This window comes from Saccoglossus kowalevskii, chromosome 14 (assembly GCF_978046115.1).
Source record: "Saccoglossus kowalevskii chromosome 14, keSacKowa6.1, whole genome shotgun sequence".
Taxonomy (NCBI): Eukaryota; Metazoa; Hemichordata; class Enteropneusta; family Harrimaniidae; genus Saccoglossus; species Saccoglossus kowalevskii.
In genome coordinates, this window is record NC_140654.1 from 28667158 (window position 1) to 28674575 (window position 7418).

The window sequence follows — 7418 nt, forward strand, 5'->3', positions numbered from 1 at the left end:
AGAATATAATAACAGAATTACTTTGTGGTTTATTTGCTCACATTGAATCATGCATAATAACCAGTTAGGACACGGAAGTATTAGAATGAATACTTTTTCCATGGGAATTGAGAGACTTGGTGTTAGGCAGATATGTTAGCTGAGTTAGGCAGATATGGTAGCTGAGTTAGGCAGATGTGTTCGTCAGATATGTTAGCTGAGTTAGGCAGATATGTTAGCTGAGTTAGGCAGATGTGTTAGCTGAGTTAGGCAGATGTGTTAGCTGAGTTAGGCAGATGTTAGCTGAGTTAGGCAGATGTGTTAGGCAGATATGTAGCTGAGTTAGGCAGATATGTTAGCTGAGTTAGGCAGATGTGTTAGCTGAGTTAGGCAGATATGTTAGCTGAGTTAGGCAGATGTGTTAGGCAGATATGTTAGCTGAGTTAGGCAGATATGTTAGCTGAGTTAGGCAGATGTGTTAGCTGAGTTAGGCAGATGTGTTAGCTGAGTTAGGCAGATGTGTTAGCTGAGTTAGGCAGATGTGTTAGCTGAGTTAGGCAGATGTGTTAGCTGAGTTAGGCAGATGTGTTAGCTGAGTTAGGCAGATGTGTTAGGCAGATATGTAGCTGAGTTAGGCAGATATGTTAGCTGAGTTAGGCAGATGTGTTAGCTGAGTTAGGCAGATGTGTTAGGCAGATATGTTAGCTGAGTTAGGCAGATATGTCAGCTGAGTTAGGCAGATATGTCAGCTGAGTTAGGCAGAATCATGGACTAAATGATGGGCATTGTTGGCCATTATTATTATATTAGTTCTTTTCCAAATTACTGCTAAATACTGTGAAAAAACCTGTGTTTCAAAAGTATGATTTAAATATCCAGTAAACCTCTTAAGATGGAAAAAATAGGAGAGAAAGATTTCTTTAAGGAAATATTTTTCTCAGTCTTTTAACCTCAAATTGCTTTGCTCTTGGGCTCTATTCAATTGAAATTCAATTTACTTTATCTCTGCCATTACATAAATACTGATGAATTTTGATTGGTTCCCTCACTGTGCAAGGAAATTTGTGTATTTGCTAGCTGATAACCTGTCATGACATCTCGTTTTACCTTTGATTTGATGATGGTGGGATGTTTTACTTTGCAACCATTTCTACAGATTTGTAACCATTTTATTGTCGGTACTCATCAGATTTATTTCACCTGTGGCTGAAAAAACATGGTTAGAAATGTAAAGTGGACAATCTGAGGTAGGCTTTGACAAATATAAACAAGTTATGTAAGAAGATAAAGATCAGTAGAGTAAACCTTCTCACCACCAGTTTCCTCTTTTCATCACAAATTCACAAAATAGTCCAGTTTATAGTTGGCACTTTACTGTAGAAGATTGGGACAAAAATAACCAAATTTTTCGAGTAAAAAACGACTCAAACTCTGTTGGCTACAAAATTAGGGTTCATGTCCAGAAATATTGAAGAATATGAGGGAAATGTACCAAAAAATTCAGTTGAGAAAGTCTGGTGGTGAAAAAGTTGACTTGTATTACTGTCTATATTTATGTTTGTTTTAATATAGTTTATTATGTTGATTACTGTAAAATGACTAATTTTCACTGGGTTTAAATTTCACTGATTTACCATTTCAGGCATATTCAGTGGGTTTTAAATTCACGGTTTCGTTATTTGGATAATGTGTTCTATGCTAAATATTACATATTCACTGTGTTTTAATTTAGCGCATTTTTCCAGTCAGCGAAATAAGCTAAATTAAAACCCAGTGAATAATTACCCCCTTTACAGTATCATGTTTTGTGATAAAGACTTATACACATCTTTATTGCAGCTTTGTTAGATCCCATTTTGAGTAGCATGAAAACAGGGACTTATAGTGAGCTGTCCATCAACATCTGTAATTCTACGTTATCTATAATGGAACTTGAGTTGCGGGCAAAAAAAAATTTTCCATATTATTATTTTAACAAATTAACAAACTTTGAGTTATGGGCAACATACAATGTTAAACGAAACAAACATCCAATTTAAATCTCAAAATATTGAAATTTATCTATAATGCCACTTTAAAATGAAAGTTTAATGTCATGTATTTGTACTCATTGTATGACTTGACATGTTTTAATGTACACTGCTATTTATATTTTTAAAAAAGCCAGGTGTGGATTATCGTATAAAAAAATTGCTTTCACAAAAGGTAGATGTTAACGTTTGTATTGTATGTCACAAATCTGTACAATTCATTGGGAAAGAAAGTGAATGACAGGAAAGTGTTGCCAGTGTGCCTTCTAAGCCGATCTGACATGCTGTTGATACCACTTATGCATCATTGATGAAACAGAAAATGATAGATTGATGTAGTGATCTTGAAAAACATTTTACTATAGTTATTGAATATGTAATTTTGGTAAAATGAAATTCACATTTTATAAACAAAATTCGTGACAGTGCTTATCACTGTGATCCTAGGGAGTCACACTGACTACATCTCGGGAGTCATGGTGACTACTGTACATCTAGGGAGTCTGGTTTCTAGGGAGTCTCGATGATTTCCACTGGAGTCGGTAACTTTCAAAACTTTTTTTCCTTCCTCAAATTATGGAATTATAAAAATGAATTGCCACAAAAATAAAATGGTTATAGCTATTGGCAGCCACTGAAATTCTGTAGACCCCAAATTATGCAGACTGAATGGAATCAACTAAACATGTACATAACTTCTTACTGCCACTTACTATTTCATTTACATAATAATGTAGAAATATTGCATACATTTACTAAATATTATTAGACTATGTACAATATAGTGTGATTACTAATTACAAATTAAATACAGCATTTTGAAAATGTATTGTGTGTTTATCTTGTCCCTTGAAATAGTGCCTGTAGTCTGTACACTATCTTGGATGAAATCATCTTGTCCAATATTTTAAGGAGAAAATTTTCTGGTCGTCATCGTCGTTGTTAATAATTGTTATTGTGTGCACAATAAGAAAATTGTACTCAAAAATATGTATTCTGTATTTGACAAACAGTTCATTCGACAAATGACAATTCACAGGAATTTGTTTCAGTTTTTATAATACTAATTTAAAAATGCACTTCAAAAACAAAGATTACAGTGTTCGAAGATGTAGATTTTCAGGAGGTATCATAACTGTTGACGTCTCTCTTCACTTGACACCAACTATTTAAATTGATTTGTATACAAAGCAGAGCTTGCAACATGATGGTTATTCATAGAAGGCATTTTTTTTTTTACTTATCAAATAATACAGCAGTCGCACAATGAATATAATAAGGCAGTTCATATTTGTCTCTGTGAATCATTAATTTTTGACAGACACCTGTACAACCTGTTCATATACACACTAATTATTTGTCTGAAAACGGGGACTTATAATTCGGTCTCCGTCTGTGCGTCCGTCCAGAGTCATATCTCAGAATCCCTTGGACCGTTTTCGTTCATTCTTTGCATGTACCTAGTACTTTATGTGGGACATATGCACATGCAGTGGTTTAGCGATTCGATTCAAAATGGCCGACTGGCAGCCATCTTGTTTTTTGAAAATGTTGTAGTTTGGACATGCTTTGTCAGTTGTCATTCAAACTTGGTACATAGATTATACATGTTAGGATACATGTCCGTGACGACTTATTTCGCAATTGTATCAAAGATGGTAGACTGGCAGGCATCTTTTTTTTTAATGCGGTATCTTGGACGTGCTCTGTCAGTTTTCATTCAAATTTGGCACATGCATGTACTTTATACATGTTAGGATGCATGTCCATGACAATTTGTTTCAAAATCTGGTCAAGGATGGCCGATTGACAGCCATCTGACTTTTTGGCTTTACTACTATATTTATGTACCATTTTCATTCGTATTTGGCACATACATCGTACATAGCAGTGTGTTTCATAATCAGATCAAAGACGGCCGAATAACGGCGGTTTTTATTTTTGGCCATATTACTACTACACTGAACACGTGTTTTGATGTAAATAAACAATCTGTTGTATACGCCACTTGGAACTCAAGTTTCAAAGACACGCTCGCGGCAACCCCTCCACTTTAATATGATGGTTCATATAAACACTAATTATACGTGATATAATATCATTCCTTATGGGGTTCATATACACACTAATTATACGTGATATATTATCATTCTTTACGGGGTTCATATACACACTAATTATACGTGATATATTATCATTCCTTATGGGGTTCATATACACACTAATTATACGTGATATATTATTCTTTACGGGGTTCATATACACACTAATTATACGTGATATATTATCAATCTTTACAGGGTTCATATACACACTAATTATACGTGATATATTATCAATCTTTACGGGGTTCATATACACACTAATTATACGTGATATATTATCATTCTTTACGGGGTTCATATACACACTAATTATACGTGATATATTATCATTCTTTACGGGGTGCATATACACACTAATTATACGTGATATATTATCATTCCTTACTGGGTTCATATACACACTAATTATACGTGTTATATTATCATTCTTTACGGGTTCATATACACACTAATTATACGTGATATATTATCATTCCTTACTGGGTTCATATACACACTAATTATACGTGATATATTATCATTCCTTACGGGGTTCATATACACACTAATTATACGTGATATATTATCATTCCTTACTGGGTTCATATACACACTAATTATACGTGATATATTATCATTCTTTACGGGGTTCATATACACACGAATTATACGTGATATATTATCATTCTTTCCTGGGTTCATATACACACTAATTATACGTGATATATTATCATTCCTTACGGGGTTCATATACACACGAATTATACGTGATATAGTATCATTCTTTACGGGGTTCATATACACACTAATTATACGTGATATATTATCATTCCTTACGGGGTTCATATACACACGAATTATACGTGATATATTATCATTCTTTACGGGGTTCATATACACACTAATTATACGTGATATATTATCATTCTTTACGGGGTTCATATACACACTAATTATACGTGATATATTATCATTCCTTACGGGGTTCATATACACACGAATTATACGTGATATATTATCATTCTTTACGGGGTTCATATACACACTAATTATACGTGATATATTATCATTCTTTACGGGGTTCATATACACACTAATTATACGTGATATAGTATCATTCTTTACGGAGTTCATATACACACTAATTATACGTGATATATTATCATTCTTTACGGGGTTCATATACACACTAATTATACGTGATATATTATTCTTTACGGGGTTCATATACACACTAATTATACGTGATATATTATCATTCCTTGCGGGGTGCATATACACACTAATTATACGTGATACATTATTCTTTACAGGGTTCATATACACACTAATTGTACGTGATATATTATCATTCTTTACGGGGTTCATATACACACTAATTGTACACGATATATTATCATCTTTACGGGGTTTATATACACACTAATTATACGTGATATATTATCATTCTTTACGGGGTTCATATACACACTAATTATACGTGTTATATTATCATTCCTTACTGGGTTCATATACACACTAATTGTACGTGATATATTATCATCTTTACTGGGTTCATATACACACTAATTATAAGTGTTATATTATCATTCCTTACTGGGTTTATATACACACTAATTATACGTGATATATTATCATTCTTTGCGGGGTTCATATACACACTAATTATACGTGTTGTATTATCATTCCTTACTGGGTTCATATATACACTAATTATACGTGTTATATTATTCTTTCCGGGGTTCATATACACACTAATTATACGTGATATATTATCATTCTTTCCGGGGTTCATATACAAACTAATTATACGTGATATAGTATCATTCTTTACGGGGTTCATATACACACTAATTATACGTGATATATTATCATCTTTACGGGGTTAATATACACACTAATTATACGTGATATATTATCATTCTTTCCGGGGTTCATATACACACTAATTATACGTGATATATTATCATTCTTTCCGGGGTTCATATACAAACTAATTATACGTGATATAGTATCATTCTTTACGGGGTTCATATACACACTAATTATACGTGATATATATCTGCTTCTTTACGGCGTTCATGTACACCCTAATTATACGTAATATATTCTGCTTTACGGCGTTCATGTACACACTAATTATACGTGATATATTATCAATCTTTAAGGGGTTCATATACACACTAATTATACGTGATATATTATTCCTTACGGGGTTCATATACACACTAATTATACGTGATATATTATCATTCTTTACGGGGTTCATATACACACTAATTATACGTGATATATTATTCCTTACGGGGTTCATATACACACTTATTATACGTGATATAGTATCAATCTTTACGGGGTGCATATACACACTAATTATACGTGATATATTATTCTTTACGGGGTTCATATACACACTAATTCTACGTGATATATTATTCTTTACGGAGTGCATATACACACAAATTATACGTGATATATTATCAATCTTTACGGGGTGCATATACACACTAATTATACGTGATATATTATTCTTTACGGGGTGCATATACACACAAATTATACGTGATATATTATCAATCTTTAAGGGGTTCATATACACACTAATTATACGTGATATATTATCAATCTTTAATGGGTTCATATACACACTAATTATACGTGATATATTAATCCTTACGAGGTGCATATACACACTAATTATACGTGATATATTATCATTCTTTACGGGGTTCATATACACACTAATTATACGTGATATATTATCATTCTTTACGGGGTTCATATACACACTAATTATACGTGATATATTATCATTCTTTACGGGGTTCATATACACACTAATTGTACGTGATATATTATCAATCTTTATTGGGTTCATATACACACTAATTGTACGTGATATATTATCATTCTTTACAGGGTGCATATGCACACACTAATTATACGTGATATATTATCATTCTTTATTGGGTTCATATACACACTAATTGTACGTGATATATTATCAATCTTTAAGGGGTTCATATACAAACTAATTATACGTGATATATTCTGCTTCTTTACGGCGTTCATATACACACTAATTATACGTGATATATCATTCTTTATGGGGTTCATATACACACTAATTATACGTGATATATTATTCTTTACGGGGTTCATATATACACTAATTATTCGTGATATATTATCATTCTTTACGGGGTTCATATACACACTAATTATACGTGATATATTATCATTCTTTACTGGGTTTATATACACACTAATTATACGTGATATAGTATCGTTCTTTATGGGGTTCATAGACACACTAATTATACGT